Source organism: Mobula birostris, chromosome 8 (genome assembly GCF_030028105.1).
Source record: "Mobula birostris isolate sMobBir1 chromosome 8, sMobBir1.hap1, whole genome shotgun sequence".
NCBI lineage: Eukaryota > Metazoa > Chordata > Chondrichthyes > Myliobatiformes > Myliobatidae > Mobula > Mobula birostris.
Window position 1 is genome coordinate 135,479,740 of NC_092377.1, and position 20,655 is coordinate 135,500,394.

A 20,655-nucleotide genomic window follows, 5' to 3' on the forward strand; every position below is an offset into this window, starting at 1 on the left:
GTAAAAGGTCAGTACACCTTTGTGGGCTGAAGGGCCTGTACTCTGCTATATTGTTGTGTTCTAAAGACACTCTATCTAAATGCTGGTAGATCCTGTCCCTCAAAATCCCCTTCATTAACTTCCCACCACTTACATTAGCCCTGTAGTTCCTTGCCTTGTCCTTGCTACCCTTTTTAAACAATGGAGCCAACATTAGCCGCCTTCTGGTGTCTGGGAACTTGCCAGGTGTCCCTTTACCTGCTTTCATTCCACAACTTTCTACGTTTAAGATAGCTATCGAGGAGGATAACCTTGTGGGAAAGTACTAAAATGCAGGAGAGCAAATTATGAGAATATTAGGGAGAGTTAATCGGGAACAGCTGTTTCTGACCAAGTCCACATCTAACATGTGGAGGGTGTGTAAAGACCAACTGCAGACAGTATAGCATGGGTACGCTCCAGTAAGAAGGAAGGGCAGGCATGGCAAGATAAGGAAACCTTGGGTGACGAGAAAAATTGTGAATTTAGTCAAGAAGAAAAAAGAAGCACAAGTAAGGTTTAGAAAGCTAAAGTTATACAGAGCCCTTGAGGATTATATAAGAAACCAGAACAAAAAAAGAAAGGAATTAGGAGAGCCAAGAAAGGCCATGAAATGTCTTTGGCAAGCAGAATTAAAGAGAATCCCAAGGCATTCTATACATACATCAATATCAACAGGATAACTAGGGCAAGGGTAGACCACTCAAGAATAAAGCAGGGAACATCTGCTAAGTGGCCAAATGCATGGGTGAGGTCATAAATGAATACTGTGTGTCAGTATTCACCAAGGGCAAGGATGATAATGGGCTCAATGTGAAGCATGATATGCGATGCATTATATTAAAAAAAAGATAATGTTAGGTCATAAGAGAACATTAAAGTGGATGTCCCCAGGGCCTGATTTGATATTTCACTGGTTATTGAGAAAGACAAATATTGGATTGCTGGGGGACTGAACAAGAACTTCATGTCCTCTCTAGCCACAGGGAAGGTTCCAGAGGACTGGCGAGTAGCTAATGTTGTTCCTCTGTTCAAGAAGGAAACAAGGGATAGTCCTGGAAACTATATACAAGTGGTAGTGAAGCCATGGGAAAGAATTCTTCAAGATTGGATATATGAGCACTTGGAGTGCAACAGCTTAATTAGGGACAGTGAGCATGGCTTTCTGTGGGGCATGTCATGGCTTGCTAACTTGACAATTTTTTGGAGAAGGTGACAGAGGTAATGAAGGTAAAGCTGTGGATGTTGTCTACATGGATTTTATTAAGGCATTTGACAAGGTCTTTTTTGGAGGCTTATCCAGAAGATTAAGATGCATGGGACCCATGGTGAAGAGAAAATGCTCAGAGAATGCAGGCAAGCAGGATTAGTTTAATTTAGCATCATGCTTGACACAAGCATGAAGGGCCAAAGGGCCTGTTCTTGAACAAAGGAATAACATTAGCTGCTCGCCAGTCCTCTGGGACCTCACTGTGGCTACAGTGGAAATAAAAGTTTTGGTCAAGTCCTCAGCAATCTCATCTTTTGCCTCCCTCAACAAGCTGGGGTATATCCCATCTGGCTCTGGGGACTCATCCACCTTACTGTTCTTTAGGACAGCCAACACCACCTTATTCTTTTCAATACAAACTACTCATTTATACCCTCACCCCCATCCTTTGACTCCAGCGACATAAACAACGAGGTTTCGCTCCCGGATGAGCTTATTGCCTTTTATGCTCACTTTCATCAACAGAGGACGGAGGCGCCTTCATGAACCCCCGTGGCTCCCAAAGACCCTGTGACCTCAGTCTCCGAAGCCGACACGAGAGTATCCTCCAGGACAGTAAATCCACAGAAAGCATCTGGTCCAGACGGCATACTGAAGAACTGTCTGGGGTATTTGTGGACAGCTTCAAACTCTTGCTTTGCCTGACTGAGGTACCCATCTCCTTCAAGCAGGCTTCAATCATATCGGCACCCAAGAAGAATGTGGTAACCTGACTCAATAACTATCTTCCAGTAGCACTTACATCCATTCTGATGAAGTGCTTTGATGAAGCACCTCAACCTCTGCCTGAGAAATAACCTGGATCCACTCCAATTTGCTTACCAACATGGCAGGTCAACAGCAGATGCCATTTCATTACACCTTCACTCAGCTCCACAACATCGGGACAATTAAGATACACATGACTACAGTTCAGCATTCAATACTGTCATCCTCTCAAAACTAACCACTAAGCTCCAAGACCTAGTCCTCAATACCCCCTGCTTATCTGAATCCTCGATTTCCTCACTTGCAGACTCCAGTCAGTATGGACTGGCAACACCACTTCCTCCACAATCACCATGAGTACAGATACACCACAAGGCTGTGTGCTTAATCCCCTGCTCTACTCACTTTAAGTCTTTGACTCTGTGGCTACAGCTTCTTTGCCATATTTAAGCTTGCTGATGACACGACTGTTCTTGGCTTTTTGGTAGAGACAAATTGGCATACAGGAGGCTTGGAAAATACGGTTGAATGGTGCCACAACAACCTCTCACTCAACATCAGCAAAACCATAGAGCTGACTACAGGAGTAGGGAACTGGAGGTCCCTGAGCCAGTCCTCATTAGGCGATGAGGTGTGGAGAGGGTCAGTAATGTCAAATTCCTTGGTGTTATCAAATCAGAGGATCTTTCCTGGGACCTGCACACAAGTACCATCATAAAAGAATGATAACAACTCTATTTTCTTAAAAATTTGTGTAGATTTGGCATGTCATCTAAAACTTTGACAAATTTTTGTAGACACATAGTGGAGAGTATCCCAACTGATGGCATCACTGCCTGATATGGAACACCAATGCCCAGGAATGGAAACGGGTGGATGCAGCTCAGCCCATCATAGGAAAAGCCCACCATTGAGTACATTTACAATGATCAAGAAAGCAGCATCCATCGACAAGTACCCCCACCATCCAGGCCATGCAATCTTCATGGAACTACCATCAGGCAGGAGGTACAGGAGCCTTGGGTCTCACACCATCAGTTTCAGGAACATTTATTACCTAGAGACCTCGGCCTTGACCCTGCCTTGTGCAGCTGGATCCTGGACTTCCTGTCAGAACACCAGCAGGTGGTAAGAGTGGGCTCCCTCACCTCCAACCCTCTGACTCTCAATACAGGAGCCTCTCAGGGCTGCATACTGTGTCCCCTCCTTTACTCCCTGTATACCCATGACTGTATCGCCACCCACAGTTCCAATCAGCTAATTAAATTTGCCGACAACACTCCACTAATTGGCCTTATCTCAAACAATAATGAGGTGGCCTACAGGGAAGAATTCATCTCTCTGACACACTGGTGTCAAGAAAACAACCTATCCCTCAACGTCGCGAAAACAAAAGAGGTGGTTATGGATTAAAGTAGGAATGGTCAATTGATCTGGAATTGAGAGGGTAAACAGCTTCAAATTCCTTGGTATCCACATCACTGAGGACCTCACGTGGTCTGTACACACCAGCTGTGTGGTGAAAAAGGCACAACAGCGCCTCTTTCACCTCAGACGGTTGAGGAAGATTAGTACGGGCCCCCAGATCCTAAAAACTTTCTACAGGGGCACAATTGAGAGCATCCTGACTGGCTGCATCACTGTCTGGTATGGGAACTGTACCTCCCTTAATCATAGGGCTCTGCAGAGAGTGGTGAGGACAGCCCATCACATCTGTAGTTGTGAACTTCCCATGATTCAGGATATTTACAAGGACAGGTGTGTAAAAAGGGCCTGTAGGATCATTGGGGACCTGAGTCACTCCAACCACAATCTATTCCAGCTGCTACCATCTGGGAGGCAGTACCGCAGTATAAAAGCCTGGACCAACAGGCTCCAGGACAGCTTCTTCCACCAGGCTATCAGACTGATGAACTCACACTGACTTGAGTGTACTCTATATAATTTATTATAAACTACTATGATTGCACATTGCACATTTAAACGGAGATGTAACATAAAGATTTTTACTCTCCATGTGAAAGATGTAAGAAATTCAATTCAAAACCATCAGACTCTTGAACCAACATGGTTAACTTCACTAATCTCAACTCTGAACTGATTCCACAATCTACAGACTCACTTACAGGGGCTCCACTACTCATGTTCGCAGTATTTTTTTTGCGAAATATGTCTTCTTTGGCACTTTGCTTGTTTGTCAGTCTTTATGTACAGTTTTCATAAACTCAATTGTATTTCTTTATTTTCCTGTAAATGCCTGTAAGAAAATGAATCTCGAAGTAGTATATAGTAACACAACTGTACAGAGTTCAATAATATATTTACTTCGACATGTTCCCTCCTTTATCCTTGTGAGGTCCTACCCTCTTCCTAGTTATTTCATTATGTATAGAATGCCTTGGGATCCTCTTTAATCCTACTCCTCAAGGACATTTCATGGCCCCTCTTGACTCTAATTCATAGGAGTTCTCTTCTGACTTATCTTCTCCCATGGCCCTCTAAAAACTTGAATAAGTTATTCAAATAAGATCTCATGGATCCCAGCTGACTCTGCTCAGTTCAATGATTCTTCATGACATTTTGTTACTATATCCTTCGCTCCACTATTTCCTCCCCTGCCCCACCCCACCCAGCTCTTCCTTGTTTTCTCTCCCTATTCTTTCCTAAACAGCAGGAATAATTACAGTGCTCCTGAACACTCACAGGTGCAACACACACATGCTGGAGGAACTCAGCAATCAGGCAGCACCTATACGGAAACAGTCGACGTTTTGGTCCCGGGATTGCAGGCAGAAACTCAGTGGACTCACAGGCCCGTGTCAGTCCACAGCAACTATATGGTAGGTGGGCAGAAACCTTTCCTCCCCCACCTGCAGCACTCCTTCTGTATCTCCCTGTAGGAAGGCATCCCTGTGGTCTGGGCAACGGACAATACTGTCCATTCTCCACACTACCTACAATAGTGCTGCACAGGAACTAGCTCTCAGTCCTAGCACTGAAGACAATGTCCAACTAAATCTCATCTACCTGCACAATGTCCCTATCCCTTCCAATCCCCGCAGACCCATTGGCCTAGCAGCATCTCGGACAGCTCTGTGGTCTCTGTCTTCACCAATTAAGCACCATCTCTGCCATGGGCTCACAAGGCCTCCACCACCCTGCAGGAACTAGCAAAAAGCGATTGAAAACCAGCCCTGCTCTGACACGGAAGAATTTTTTTCCATTCACAAATCAGGCCGCAGGTGCCGCAAGTCTCTTGGTCTCCGTGTGGCTGTAAATCCAGGTGCATCTGGAGGGGAGTGGGGAATGGATCTAGGCGAGTCTGGGGAGGAGAGAGAGCGATCCAGTTCTGCCTGACCACGGGGTGGGGGGCTGAAGCGTATCTAGATGTATCTTGGGGGTGCACATTCAGGTGAGCCTGTGTTTGGGGTGTGAAGGAGAGAATAGTGACCCAGGTTTGTCCAGGGAGGGAGGCAACATCCAGGTATGTCGGGGGAGGGGGATGGAAACGGATCTAGATGTGTCCGGGTGGTGGGTGTTGGTGCATCGGTGTATCGGGGGTACAGACCCAGCTGTATTCCTGTCTGGAGGAGTAAGGGGGAAGACGTGCCACCTCACCCTGTCGGGACCACAGACCCAAGCCGCTCTGCACAACGGGGTGCCCCTAGCTTCCGCTCCGGCTCCGGCTCTCTGCAAGCCCCACCGCTCCCACTCACCTACCGTCCGCTGCACAGCCTCCGCCTGCCCGTCAGCGCCAAAGCGGTTCGTTATCAGAGGCTTTGAGCGTTGAATAATAAAGCAGCAGACACATCCTTTTGTGCCCCTGGATATGGCAGCAAGGTTTAGCCCAGGGAGTAAGTGTGGTGACGGTTGGAGACTCACGGTGGCGGTGGTTGGGAAGAGAGAGAGAGAGAGAGAGGGTGGGCGGGCCGGCCGCAGCCCAGCTCGCAGCCGCACCTACCGAGCCGGCAGGAGGCTGTAGCCGCCAACGTGACGGAGCAGCTGCGGCAGAGCGCCCGGCCGGGGTACACGTCCCGTCGCCCCGGTGATGGTCCCCTCCCCGCTAAACCCCTCTCCCCGGCATAGCCCCTCACCAGTGGGTGGAGCCACACGGCCCCGTAACCCGGGCGAGGAGACCACCGGCCCCGGGTCCGTGGCGAAGGCGGCGGCAGCTGGGGGCCAACCCGGCACATCATCCCGTTGCTATGGCGACCATCCCAGTCTTGGCAAACCTTGATGTATTAAGGCATTTCTGTGTCACCTCAACCAGGACTACCGAAAGCAATACAGTTAACTCTCTATGTGGAGAGAGCAGCGGACTGAGGCAAATTTTGGGGGAAAGGGGTGGGGAAATGGGTTTTCTTCCGCCCCAATTAATATTGGTTTAAAATTGGCATATGTACTGAATTAGTCCTTTGCCTCATTCTATACGTAACTGCATCAAGTGAAACGAAAACAAAGCACAACATACTGCGCTGCAGTTTAAAGAAACGGCAGTTTACTTCAACGAAGTGCAAAAGCCGCGGCCGGCAGATCAGGGGTTAATACTCGATTCTGGTGTTCGTGCTCTCAAGCTCTTCTGCCCGATGGGGGTGGGTGGGGGAAGGAGCCTGACTGACCTCCCAACACCTCCGGATCACCGCGCACACAGCACCCCCAGGACATCCTCCCTTTCCTGCCCGGGAAGCTCAGTGCGCAAGGCAGCCAACCTGTGAGTCCTCACGAAACGCCAAGTGGCCTTATTAACAGCTGCCGGGAAACAGAATGCACATGAAGATATCCCCAGACATCAATTTCAATGTCCAAAGTTCACTGTCCCTTACCCTTCACTACCCTTCCATTGTCCTCACCCCTCAGTCCCCTTTCTCTGTTCCTCATCCCTCACTCCTCACTGTCTGAACTCCCTGTCCCTACCCCTCTCACCCCTCAGTCCCCACACTGTTTATTGTGCAAATCTATTAGGTTTCAGGGTAATGTTTCTGATGGTCCTGAGAAACTTTTAGCTGAATGTAAAGCTCAAGGAGCCAATGATTGACATGGTGGTGAGGAAGAGGGGAAGGGAGGCAGGAGGAACGATGGCCGTGGATTTACACTGATACCACATCCCTCATGGATCCTGTAGAGGGGCCGGCACCATTCAAAATGTTTGATAGTGGTGGACACAAGGACACATCAGCTAATTTTCTGACAACAAAAAGGTGACATAAAATGAAGCCTTGGTTCACAGTAAGATATTAATAGATGGAAATCTAAAGGTCTGTTCACCGAAGGTCAGCAAATGTGAGATAATTCCACTTTGGATTCCTCTCAGTTACCAGCGCATAACAACGCACTTCCTAAACAGTGAGAATATGAATAGAAACCAGAAACTAAGGAGTCCGTGTACTAAAAAAAATATCAAGTTGATTAATATAATGATGGCCTTAGTTGCTTGGAGACTGGAATATGTACTTTATGCCACAGCTGAACAAAGTCTTGGCCCATTGGGACAAGTTCTGGGCACCAGACCTTGGAAGAATAGCCTGGCACTGAAGGGAATGGAAGACATTTTAAATTAGAATGATAACTGAATCCAGGGTTAAATTATAAAACAAAAGTTCTCATGTAGTAGCAACATGTTCCCAGGAACTTTGAAGATTAAGGGATGATTGACAAGTTTCTTACATAAACTTACCACTTGCACTGGTTACGGAGCCTGGGACTATAGGGAGGATAGGCATATGTCGACTATCAACATCTGGAGGAAGAGATAGGGGCTGGTTTCTGTTAGACAAGGAGTGCCAATCTGTGTGAATAGCACTGCTTTTGTACATCATTATACAGGAGGTCAGGACAGAGCACAATGAGGTTGCTGGAATGGAATTTCAGTTTACTATTTCAATGCACTGACCTTCCACTAATATTGAGGGCTTGAAACCAGTGGGAGACCCAGAAGGCAGGACATGACATTTCCACTTCACCTTTCAGTCCCTCTGCAGTTCCACATGGCATTCAGAAATAGAGGCGGGACTGTTATTAAATGGGGTACAGTGTGTATAAATGCATCTGTTGGCTAGATGATGACAGAGAACAGTCTTTGTCACTGCCTCAACTAAATGTCCTGGGAGTAACAGAGCATTTTTGCTCAATTAATCAACCCCGAGTTTACTCTAGGCAATAATATATAATTCAAAGTATTCCTCTGTTTTAGAGAGAATAGCATAAATTAAAATCTGACTTTTTAAGAACACCCACTGTGCAAGCTCCAGAAAATAGCCTGTCCTTCTGTGGTTTAGATGATTCAATGGACCTTTCCCAGACTAGGGCTGTTGCACCCATCTCAGGAATATGTAATTGGGAGAAAAATCCCAATGTAGCTCATAAACTGAGGAGCAAAACAAGATTGTTTTTTTTTATAAATCGGAGGACATCCCTAATGCAAGCCACTGAGAATTTCAAAATTTATATCATATACAGAATACGAGTTATACAACACAGAAATTAGCTCTTTGGTCCATCACAACCTTTTTTGTCCATCTACACTAATCCCAATTGCCTACTTTGGAACTGTAACATTCTGCGCCTTGCCTATTTAACTGTCCACCTGATTGCTCCTTAAACATGGACTTAAATCTAATTCTAGCTCCTAATCTGGCAGTGCGTTCCAGATATCAACCACTCGCGATGTACAAAAACTTACCTCTCATGTCCCCATTACATCTCCTACAAAACCGCTTCTCCTGTTGGCCAATGTCCTCACCTGAAATCTTTCCAGCAGAAATGATTTTTGGTCCTGGAGATGCCTCAGTTACCCAGTCTGCCATGTTCTCACCCAGTCTCCACACTTGCACGACATCCCACTGGTTAATGCATGGGCAACACCGATTGCTTTCCCCAGGAACTAAAAGCCGTTGCTGAGGTGATGATGGACCAACACAAGATCAACAAAGGAGAAGAGTAGAGATGGGGACTTGGCCATCGTCATGGACACAATGAGTCACAGAGCCTGTTTCAGTGCTGTGTGACCATTAGACAGGAGAAATGTTAAATAGATATAATTTCCTGCACAACTAAAAGGAAGGGAAAAATATCCAGAGAGGATCTGAGAGAGACCTTTTCACCAAGTGGATGTTGAGAACCTGAAACACGCTGCCCAAGAGAGTGGTGGAAGTAGAGTTACTGACAGAATTTGAGCACCTGAATCACCCAGGCACTGAAGACCAGGAGCTGGGAGATGGGGTTAGTATAGATGGGTGTCCATGGGATAGTAAAGACACGGTGGGCCAAATGGCCTGTTTCAATGCTGAATGAGTTCATGAATATACAAAATATTTTCAAAGATTGAATGTTTCCACTGGTTGTTGCCAACAGAGCAAATCCTTCAGTCCCATTCCTCCTTCCCAGTTTACCTGCCACCCTCCAAAGTTATTCTCTCACATTCCTAGTTTTATGAGGAAAGGTTGAGCAAGCTAGGGCTTTTCTTTCTGGAGCGACGGAGGATGAGAAGCAACTTGATAGATGTAGAAAAGATTGTGAGAGGCATAGATAGAGTGGACAATCAGCACCTTTTTCCCAGGGCAGCAGAGGCCGGTATCAGAAAATATCCGTTTAAGATGGAGGAGGAGGGGGAGGGAACATTGGCTCAGACCTTCAGAGGCCTGCGTCGGGCATTTTCATGCCTTACAGATTAGAAGTCTGTGTGGGGCGCCACTCCTCACACAGACACTACTAGAGCAATGTGTGGTTAAGTGCCTTGCTCAAGGACACAGACACGCTGCCGCAGCTAAGGCTCGAACTAGCGACCTTCAGATCACTAGGTGAATGCCTTAACCACTTGGCCACGTGTCCAACACAAGATGAGTGGAGGAAAATGTAGGGGAGATGACAGAGGTAAATTTTTACGCAGGGAGTGGTGGGTGGAGTGCATTGCTGGGGATGGTGATAAGACTGATACAATAGGGACATTTAAGAGACTCTTAAATAGGCAGATGGCTGTAAGGAAAATGGAGGATTTTGGGCTGTGTAGGAGGGAAAGCTTAGGTTGATCATGGAGAAGGTTTATATTGGTCAACACAACATGGTGGGCCAAAAGGCTTGAACTCTGCTGTAATGATCTAATTCCATTACATCAACTCCCTTTGCTCCTGCTTCCAGTGTTTCAATAGCTACATTTAACATCAGAGGAATGTATACAATATACATCCTGAAATTCTTTTTCTTCGCAAACATCCACGAAAATAGAGGAGGGTCCTAAAGAATGAATGACAGTTAAACATTAGAACCCCAAAGCCCCCCCCCAGCTCGTCCCTCCCACGCACAAGTGGCAGCAAGGCAACGACCCCAACTGCACCCCCACCAACGAAAAAGCATCAGCGCCCTCCACTGAGCACTCAAGTGTGCAGCAGAGCATCAGTAAAGACACAGACTTGTAGGACCCTAAAGGCTACTTGTTCACCCAGTAATTCGACATACTCACAGTCTGCGATGACGTGTATAGTGAAACTCCAAGAATTCGCTCTCTGATGGTTTAGAAATCCTGATGGGTGCTGATCCACAACCTCCCTGATACACCAGCACTCTATAACCACCCTCCCTCTGACAACCCTCAGGGGTGGGTTCCTGGGTAGTCTGTGACATGACAGACCCACTTCCACAGAAGTCCAGGTGGAGAGTCATAATGCAGAACATTGACTGTCCATTTTCCCTCTCTGATGCTGCCTGACCTGCTGAGTTCCTCCAGCATCTTGTGTGCCTGGTTGCAAAATCTGAAGCCTCTTGTGTCTCCTGTGTTCCCAGCCTTCCTCTGAACCTGGATCCCACCCTTCCTCTGACGCTGGGTCTGTGGGTCTCACCCTCCCTCTGACTATGTGCCTCTAGGTCTGACGCATTGGATCATTTACTTTAGAAAGTATGACACAAAGGTGCAGAAGACATGAAGGTTGACGATGCTGTGGATAGTGTAGAAAATTGTCATAGATTATAATGGGACATTGATAGGATTCAGAACTGGGCTGAGAAGTGGTAAATGGAATTCAATCCAGAAAAGAGTGAAGTGATTCACTTTGGATGGTCAAATGTGAAGGCAGAATACAGGGTTAATGTCAGATTCTTAACAGAGTCCACATTCATAGATCACTCAAAGTTAACATGCAAGTTAATAGGGTTGTTAAAAAGGCATATGTTGTGTTGGCCTTCATTAGTCAGAGGATTGAGTTCAAGAGCTGTGAGGTAGTGTTGAAGGTCTATAAGTCCCTAGTTAACCACACTTGGAATTATGTGTTCAGTTCTGGTCACCTCATTATAGGAAGGATGTGCATGCATTAGGGAGGGCGCAGAGAAGGTTTACCAGGATGCTGCCTGGATTGGAGTGTGTGTCTTGTGAGGATAGGTTGACTGAACTTGGACTTTTCTCCTTGGAGAGAAGGAGAATGAGAGGTGATTTGATAGAGATGCAAAAGATGACAAGGCGTAGATCGAGTGGGCAGCAAGAAACTTTTTTCCCCCAAGGCAAAAAAATGTCTAATATGAGGGGGGCGTAATTTTATAGTGATTGGCAGAAAGTATGGGGGGATGTCAGAGGTAAGTTTTTTTACACAGAGAAAGGCAGAGACAGATACATTCAGAACATTTAAGAGACTCTAAGATAGACACATGGATGATAGAAAAAAGGGATATGTGGGAGGGAAGGATTAGATTGATCTTAAAGGGTTGGCACAATATCATGGGCCGAAGGGCTGTACTGTGCTGTAATGTTCTATGTATTGTCTGGTGTTGGTTCCGACAAAAAGTGGTTTAAAAGGTCACATCAGCATAGCTGATGAAATACGAGGGGTGATTGATAAGTTCGTGGCCTAAGGTAGAAGGAGTTAATTTTAGAAAACCTAGCACATTTATTTTTCAACATAGTCCCCTCCTACATGTACACACTCAGTCCAGTGGTCATGGAGCATACGGATCCCTTCTTTGTAGAAGTGGTCCGAGTCGAATGGAAATATTTATTCAATGTTTTAGAGAAATTTGGCTTTGGTGCTAATTTTAATAATTGGATTAAAATGATATATAAAGCCCCTATTGCTACTGTTGTCACTAACAATTGTAGGCCTCCTTTTTTTCAGCTTTCACGGAGGACAAGGCAAGGCTGTCCATTAAGTCCTTTGTTGTTTAATTTAATATTAGAACCCCTTGCTATTGCTCTTCGTGAGGCTAAAAATATCCATGGGATTTTTGCGAATGAAACCATGCATAAGATCTCTCTTCACACTGATAATTTATATATCTAACCCTGACAAATCCATTCCTGCCTTGCTAAAATTATTTAATGAATTTGGAGGTTTTTCAGGATATAAAATAAATTTTAGTAGAAGTGAATTGTTTCCTTTAAATGATTCTGTCTCTATACATGATAATACTCCTTTTAAAGTTACAGACTCTTTTAGATATCTAGGTATTATAATTACTAAAAAATATAAGGATCTTTATAAAGCCGACTTTGTTCCCTTACTAGACTCTATGAAGTACTTATTTAGTAGATGGAGTCCACTTACATTTTCACTTGTTGGTCATATTCATATAGTTAAAATGATGATTTTACCGAAATTTTTATATTTATTTCAGAATATTCCTGTTTTCTTGACTAGGAAGTTTTTTGATCAGATTGATTCTATTATTTCATCTTTTATTTGGAATAATAAAAGACCAAGAATTAGTAAATGTCACTTACAAAAATTGAAAAAGGATGGCGGTCTTGCTTTGTCTAATTTTAGAATGTATTATTGGGCTGTTAATGTGCGATATATGTCTTTTTGGTTATACTGGGTTGATAAGAGTGATCGGCCAATTTGGGTAGACCTGGAACTGAAAGTTGTAAAACAGTTTTATTTAACCTCATTATTGGGAGCTCCTTTACCTATGCAATTAAGTACAGTTGTTAATTTAAACCTATATCCTGTGATTAAGTATTCTTTACAAATTTGGCTCCAGTTCTGCAATTTTTTTAATCTTAAAAAATTTAAACTTTGTAGTTTAATTTACCGAAATTACTGTTTTAAGCCTTCTTTGAGTGATCCAATTTTTTTACTTTGGAAAAATAAAGGTATTAATTCTTTTTTGGATTTATTTAAAGAATATAGATTGATGTCTTTTGAACAATTAATTGATAAATATTCTCTTTCATACACTTTCTGCAATACCTTCAAGTTAGATATTTTTTACAAAAATATTTAAGTAATTTTCCTTACATATTGGAGGCTGACCTGTTAGATATTATTATGAGTACGAATCCTTTGATTAAGGGTTCTATTGCAAGAATTTATAATTTATTATTAAAATGGGATAAGCGTCCTTTATTTAAGATTAAACAGGATTGGGAAAAGGAACTTAATTTGACTTTTATGATGGAGGATTGGATGTGGATTTTGAAGCTGGTTAACTCTTCTTCAATTTGTGCTAGCCATTCATTGATTCAATCTAAAATTGTACATCGTTATCATTTAACAAAGGAGAGACTTTCTAAAATCTTTTCCAATGTTAATAGTCACTGTGATAGATGTAAAACTGAGATAGCTACACTGACACATATGTTTTGGTCTTGTTCTATATTGGAACAGTTCTGGAAGTCGTTTTTTTCAACAATTTCTAAAGCACTTAAAATTAATTTACAACCTAATAAATTAACTGTGCTTTTTGGAATAATTCCTTGAAATATTCATGGTATTTCTGTGTCTGACCAACATGTTACTGTATTTGTTACATTGATAGCTAGGAGGGCCATTTTGTTGAAGTGGAAGGATACATCAGCTCCCACTTTGTCACAATGGTTCTCTCAAGTGATGCTATGTCTTAGTTTGGAGAAAATTAGAAGTCGAACCTTTGAACGTTTATTTGATTTTGAGAAAAGATGGGGCTCATTTGCTCGTTATTATCATTTGAGCTAAATGATATATTTTTTCCACGATCTAATTGTAAATTTTTTAGTATATTTTCTTTTCTTGCTGGCAGTTTAATGTTTATTTTTAGAAGCTTTTTGTATGACGCATGGCTCCGGGGTTGTACACCTAATGGGTTCTCTTTTTTTTCCTCACTTTTCTGCTTAGTAGGTTTTTTTTGTTATCACAATTTTTTTTCAATCTTTAAGATAATGTCTTTTTTGAGACATTGTAAGTGTTGTCACTTCAATGTACTCATGTTATTTTTCCTGTATAATATAACAATAAAAAGATTTGAAAAGAAAGAAGTGGTCCACATCAGGGGTGATTGGTAAGGTAGAAGGAGATGAGTTATTAACTTCAAACTTTCTGCATTATCACTCAAAGAGTTGAACTGCAGGTGCATGTAACAAGAGCATCTTGGACCTCCGGGTGGTCCATAGTAGGGGCAATTGATAAGTTCGTGGCCTAAGGTAGAAGGAGATAAGTTATACCACTCTCATTACATGCACATGCAGTTCAACTCTTTGAGTGAAAATGCAGAAAGTTTGAAGTTAATAACTCATCTCCTTCTACCTTGGGCCACGAACTTATCAATCACCCCTCGTAAGCCACGTAGTTCAACACAAGAAAGTAAACAAAAACCCTCAGAGTTTCCACTTTTGGCACATTGAAGTGCAAGTAAATGCCTGCTGTAGTACCGATGATGGGGTGCTGCTTTGACATAGAACTACTGACTCCTGTCAGCTCAGAGTGCGACAGGGATGAGCAGTACACTGAGCAGTCAGATTGAACATGTGGGCTGGATGTGGAAAAGTCTCAGAACAGCACAGTTAAGTCTGACAAACCCACAGAGTGACAGCACCAGAGCAGTTGGGGTTACTAGCTGGCTGAAGGGGATTAACCTGCGTTGCAGGAATATCCATTGTGCTAAGATGACGAGGGTGGAATATTATAGAAATTACCGGGGAAAGTGATGAGCTTATCTGAGGTTGTAACCTCTGGTCCTAGACTCCCCAAATATTGGACATACTCTCTCCACATTCACTCTCTCTAGGCCTTTCAATATTCAATAGGTTTCAATAGTATAACAAAGGCATCCATTAGTCTTGCGAGACCATGGACCTGCACCTGGAAAGTCTTCACTCTCCAGGACGCAGGTCTGGGCAAAGTTGTATGGAAGACCAGCAGTTGCCTATGCTGAAAGTCTCCCCTCTCCACGACACCAATGTTGTCCAAGGGAAGGACATTAGGACCCATACAGCTTGGCACCAGTGTCGTCACAGAGCAATGTGTGGTTAAGTGCCTTGCTCAAGAACACAACACGTTGCCTCGGCTGGGGCTTGAACTCACAACCTCCAGGTCGCTAGTCTAATGCCTTAACCACTTGGCCACGTGTCCACAAGGTTTCGATAAGGTTCCCCCCTTATTCTTCTAATCTCCAACGGGTACCGGCCCAGAGCTATCAAAGTCCCTCATAACTCCATTGTCTGCCTTCTCCCCATAACCTTTGACACCCTTACTAATCAAGAAACTATTGAACTTCTCTTTAAATATTCCCAGTGACTTAGCCTCCACAGCTGTCTATGGCAATGAATTCCACAGATTCTGGCTAAAGAAATTCCTCCTCATCTCTGTTCTACAGGGATGTCCTTAAAATTCTGAGGTTATACTCTCTGGACCTAGACTCTCCAAACAGCGGACATACCCTCTCCACATTCACTCTCTCTAGGCCTTTCAATAGCCAACAGGTTTCAATAAGATCCCCCTTTACTCTTCTAAACTCCAACGGGTACAGGCCCAGAGCTATCAGACACCCCTCATATGTAAACCCTTTCATTCACAGAAGCTTAGTGAAACTAATCTGGACCCTCTCCAATGACAGCACATCCTTTCTTAGATAAGGGGCCTAAAACTACTCACAGTACTTCGGGTGCCGTCTGACCAAAGCCTTATAAAGCCTCAGCATTACATAAATATTCTCCAGTCCTCTCAAAATGAGTGCTAATATTGCATTTGCCTTCCTTACCACCGACTCAACCTGCAAGTTAAGGAATCCTGGCTGAGAGTCCCTTTGTGCCTCTCATTTTTCCCCATTTATGAAATAGTCTATGCCTTTATTCCAGTGCATGATCATACACTTCCCGACATTATAAGACCATAAGATATAGGAGCAGAAGTAAGCTATTCAGCCCATCAAGTCTGCTCTGCCATTCAATCATGGGCTGATCCAATTCTTCCAGTCATTCCCACTCCCCTGCCTTCACCCCATACTTTTTGATGCCCTGACTAATCAAGAACCTATCTATCTCTGCCTTAAATGCACCCAATGACTTGGCCTCCACAGCCGCTCGTGGCAACAAATTCCACAGATTTACCACACTCTGACTAAAGTAATGTCTCTGCATCTCAGTTCTAAAAGGACATCCTTCAATCCTGAAGTCATGCCCTCTTGTCCTAGAATCTCCTACCATGGGAAATAACTTTGCGATATCTAATCTGTTCAGGCCTCTTAACATTTGGAATGTTTCTATGAGATTCCCCCTCATTCTCCTGAACTCCAGGGAATACAGCCCAAGAGCTCCCAGATGTTCCTATACGGTAACCCTTTCATTCCAGGAATCATTCTCGTGAATCTTCTCTGAGTCCTTTCCAATATCAGGACATCCTTCCTAAAATAAGGAGCCCAAAACTGCACACAATACTCCAGGTGTGGTGTCACAAGTGCCTTATAGAGCCTCAACATCACATCCCTGCTCTTATATTCTATATCTCTAGAAATGAATGCCAACACTGCATTTGCCTTCTTCACAACCGATTCCACCTGGAGGTTAATCTTCAGGGTATCTTGCACAAGGACCCCCAAGTCCCTTTGTATCTCTGCATTTTAAATTCTCTCCCCATCTAAATAATATTCTGCCTGTTTATTTCTTCCACCAAAGTGCATGACCATACACTTTCCAACATTGTATTCCATCTGCCACTTCTTTGCCCATTCTCCTAATCTGTCTAAGTCCTCCTGAAGACTCCCTACTTCCTCGACACTACATGACCTTCACCTCTCTTTTTATCATCTGCAAACTTGGCCACAAAGCCATCGATTCCATCGTACAAATCATTGACAGATAATGTAAAAAGAAGCGGTCCCAAAACCAACCCCTACAGAACCACTAGTTACCAGCAGCCAACCGGAAAAGCTCCCCGTTTTTCCTAGCTTTTGCCTCCTGCCAGTCAGCCAGTCTTCTATCCACACTAGAAACACACACAAAATTCTGGAGGCACTCAGGAGGCCAGACAGCATCTATGGATAAGTGTAAACAGTCGATGTTTTGGGCTGAGACCCTTCATCAGGACTGGTAAAAAAAGATGAGAACAAAAATGTGGGGGGAGGGGAGAAAGTAGTACAAGGTGGAAAGTGATAGGTAAAACTGGGAGAGTGGGTGAGGTGGTGAAGAATCTAATGATTCTTGAAATATTACTACTATTGCCTCCACAATCTCTTCAGCTACCTCCTCAGGGAAACATTACTACTTCTCCAGTGTCATTTTCCACCAGTCCGATATCCAGTCTCACCTCTCTTTTACTCTTTACGTATCTGAAAAAACTTGGTATCCTCTTTGATATTATTGGCTTGCTTACCTTCATATTTCAGCTTCTCTCTTCTTATTGCATTTTTAGTTGCCTTTTGTTGGTTTTGAATGCTTCACAGTCTTCTAGATTCCCACTAACTTTTGCTATATTATATGCCCTCTCTTTTGCTTTTATGATGTCTTTGATTTCCCTTGTCAGCCTCAGTTGCCTCATCCTCCCTTTAGAATGCTTCTTCTTTGTGATTCTGCACCTTCAGAATTCTTCCCAGAAACTCGAGCCACTGCTGTTCTGCCACTAAGAATCTTTTCCCTGGAACATTATCCCATTCATGGAAGACTTACTTGCAATTGGCCTGGAGTACAGTGGTTCACCACTGAGTTTGTGATGGTAACAGGTAGCAAAGGAGGACATGTTGATGCGCTCATCGCAACATCCTCAGGAGTTTAGTCTGCACTTGCTGTCCTTCAGAGAGGGGTGGAGGGATTTCTGTAGGATGCTCCCGGGGTCAATTTGTCCTACAGACAAGTTACAGAAAACTGCAAAAGCAAAAATGCCTGGAGTCTGGGAAAGTCTGGAGCAGAGGGGGAAAAGCATGCACACCTTTAAAAAGATTGCAGTACAGTACTGGGACACTGCTGGACACTGGAAACCCATACCCAGTATGAAAAAAGGACAAACCACTATTGATGCTCCTGACCTAATGAATGTAAATGGATTGAAGGCAAATCTTCGATTGCTGAAATGTTGTAACAAATTCTTGCAAAACCTGGCAATTTCTAAGCTCCTTTGCATCATCTGAAGTGAATGGGAAGCTTTGATTTTGTTATGGCTAAGGATAAGACTGGTCCTTGGGGGAAAGTGCTCAGCTGGGTGAAGGGTAATTCCAACAAATTAGTCAGTAGCTGAGGAGAGTAGATTTGGAGAAGTTGTCATTGGGTAAGTTCACATCTGACATGCAAGAGGTGCTTAAAGGAAGAATTGGGTCAAACCTGTTCCAGTGACAAGAATAGCAAGGTTTGGGAACTTTGAATCAGAATCAGATTTATTATCACTGTCATACATCATGAAATTTGTTGTTTTGTGGCAGCAGTATAGTGAAAGACATTAAGTTACTATACATTACAAAAATAAAGAAATGGTGTAAAAGATGAATATTAAGGTCCATGGACCATTCAGAAATCTGATGGCGGAGGGGAAGAAACTCTTCTTAAAACATTGAGTGTGAACCTTCAGGCTCCTCTACCTCCTCCCCAATGATAGTAACGTGAAGAGGGCATGTCCCAGATGGTGAGAGTCTTTAATGATGGATGTTTCTTTCTTGAGGCATCAGCTCTTGAAGTTGTCCTCAGTGGCGGGAAGGGTTGTGCCCCTGATGGAGCTGATGGAGTCTACAAGCCTCTGCAGTTGAGGCTCCATACCAGGCCGTGATACTACCAGTCAGAAATTTGCAAGGGTCTTTGGTGGGATCCCAAATCTCCTCAAACTCCTAATGAGGTAGAACTGCTGTTGTGCCTGCTTTGTGATTGCATTAACGTGTTGGCTCAGGATGGATTCTCTGAGATGCTGGTGCCAAGGAACTTGCAGCTGCCTTTTCCACTCCTTTCCACTCAATGAGGACTAGTGTGTGTTCTCCCAACTTCCACTATCAATCAATTCCTGGGTGTTGCTGGCATTGACTGTGAGGTTGTTGTTACAACGCACTCCAACCAGCTGACCTACCTCATTCCTGTTTGCCTCCTCATCACCATCTGAGATTCTGCCAACCAACATCAGCAAATTTATAGATGGTATTTGAGCTGTGCCTAGCCACACAAGGTGAATGTAGAGAGTAGAACACTGTAGGTCAAGCACGAATCCTTGAGATGTCATTACCAATCAGTACTGACCATGGTTTCCCGATAAGGAAGTCAAGGGTCCAGTTGCACAGGGAGGTACAGAAGCCCAAGCTTGTTGATTAGTATTTAAGGGATGATGGTGCTGAATTCCAAATGATGAGAGACATTGCCAATTTGGTCAAAAAGAAACAGGAAGCATATGTAAGGTATAGGGAGCTGAAATCAGACAGGGCCCTCTGAGAATATCAAAGAACTAGGAGAGAAGTTAAACAAGAAACTAGGAAGTGTAAAATTGTAGTGAAATGTCCTTGACAAGCAGGATTAACAAGATTCCTAAGAAAATTCATACATATATTAGGGATAAGAAAGTTGCTAGGGTGAGGGTAGGACCACTCAAAGATAAAGGAAGGAAGCAGATGAACTGGGTGAGGTCCTAAATGAGTATCTTGCATCAATATTCACCAAGGAGAAGAACATGGAGGAGAGAAGGATCAAGGAGTGGTATCCTGATTTTCAAGGCACGTTGATATCAAGAAGGATACTGAAGGTGGTTAAGTCCCTAGGCCTGTTGGGATATATCCCAGGATACTGAGAGAGGCAAAGGGATGTGAAGAGTGAAGAGTACTTTTGATATATTGACCTTCATAAATCAGAGCATTGACCACAGGAGTTGGGATGTTATGCTGAAGTTGTATATGACATTGGTGATGCCAAATTCAGAGTATTGTGTGCAGTGTGCATTTCCAGTCACCTACCTACAGGAAAAGTGTCAATAAGACTGAAAGAGTGCAGCAAAAAATTATAAGGATTTTGCTGGGACTTAAGGACTTTAGTTATAGGGAGAGGTTGAATAGGTTCGGACTTTATTCCTCACAGTGTAGGAGAATGAGAGGAGATTTGATAGAGATATTCTAAATTATGATGGGTATAGATAGGGTAAATGCTAGCAGGCTTTTTCCACTGAGGCTGGGTGAGACTACTAGAGGTCATATGTTAAGGGTGAGACTACTAGAGGTCATATATTAAGGGTGGAACTTGAAATATTTAAGGGGAACCTGAGGGGTAAGTCCTTCACTCAGAAAGTGGTACAAGTGTGGAACGAGTTGCCTGTGGAAGTGGTGGATGTGGGTTCATTTGCAACATTTAAAAAAAGTTTGGATAAGTACATGAATAGGAGGGGTATGGAGGGCCATGAGCTGGGTGCAGGTCGATGGGACTGGGCAAAATAACAGTTTGGCGTGGACTAAATGGGCTGGAGGGCCTATTTCTGTGCTACAGAGTTCTACAACTCTAAGAGAAGAGGTTGCTGAGGCCTTAACCAAGATCGTTG

At 43.8% G+C, this 20,655-nt stretch overlaps 1 protein-coding gene across 3 annotated transcripts in view; it reads right to left on the bottom strand.

Moving 5' to 3' along the window:
* LOC140201739 (dematin-like) overlaps positions 1-5,904 on the bottom strand; it is a 72,570-nt gene extending 66,666 nt beyond the window's left edge. For 2 of the 3 annotated variants that reach the window (XM_072266347.1, XM_072266342.1), the window contains exon 1: positions 5,713-5,904. The gene's annotated coding sequence lies outside the window, so the exon portion shown is untranslated. The remainder of the gene's footprint in view (positions 1-5,712) is intronic. The other variant, XM_072266345.1, reaches the window with a different exon arrangement.
* Between the last annotated feature and the right edge of the window lie 14,751 nt (positions 5,905-20,655).